Genomic DNA, 1,072 nt, shown 5'->3' on the forward strand with positions numbered 1-1,072 from the left:
GTTTGACTCCTTGTTCTGTTGTACAGTATACTGATTGTAGATCATTATTTCTTAACAAAGATTAATGTTTGATAAAAGTGGAAAGTAAGTCTCCGTTGCCCTCTTGGTAAAAGTCCAAATGTTGTAAGGGAAAAGCAACTTGTTCCAGTCAAAGCCAATCGAAACACAACATTTTGTCTCCTCATTCGGGCAAACTCCACTAAAATGGAACACAAGTGTCCCTCACCCCCAGTATTGACAGGACAGTACTGGCATGCTTTCTGGCGTTCACATGGCATCGCCAAACTGGCCTGAACCCAAACGCCTCCTCGTTATCAGGGGGGGCCTTTATCTCCTGTGTGTTGTGTCCTGACTAAAGCCTTACAGCTGCGACTGGGAACTGGGGTAGCTGCACAGATGAGACCCACCATGCTGTAACGGTGTCATGTTTCATTGATCCCTCTCCCTTAAGTAGATCATTGGGATTCACCCAACAACCCCCAACCTCCACTGCAGCCGTTCAAATGGAAATGGGAAGCGAACTGATAGCAGATAGATAATGCTCCTCCCCATGAGTTTGACATGAGTCTCTTTCTGTTAGCAGACAGTCCTCAGTGGTTCGGACAAGATCACAAGATCACAAGATCACAAGGTCACAAGATCACAAGATCACAAGGTCACAAGATCACAAGATCACAAGATCAGGCCTGGAGCCACTGGAGGATCCCGATGACACGGCTGCTCCGCCTGCCTCCCTAGGAGGCCTGGAGGAATAGCCAATAGCCACAGGCCTTCCCAAATTACAGCCCTGACGCACCCAAGAAACCAAGGCAACCGACAGAAAAGAAAACGCCCATCCCCCCCCCCTCCCCCCATTTCCATTTCCCCTCCTCCGTCCCTCCTATCCATTATAGATCCACGGTGAAAGCTTAAAGGAAAGACGACGCTCACTTACTGATCAGCTCTGCATAATTAATAATAAGTACCAGTAACACGGACATTGGGATGCACCCACCATTATGTACAGGGCACTGATCGCTAAGCCCACCAATGAAAACAAATCAAATCTTTAACATTTGCCTAGAATAATCAT

The sequence above is a fragment of the Alosa sapidissima genome, chromosome 9 (genome assembly GCF_018492685.1).
Source record: "Alosa sapidissima isolate fAloSap1 chromosome 9, fAloSap1.pri, whole genome shotgun sequence".
In the NCBI taxonomy this organism is placed as follows: Eukaryota; Metazoa; Chordata; class Actinopteri; order Clupeiformes; family Clupeidae; genus Alosa; species Alosa sapidissima.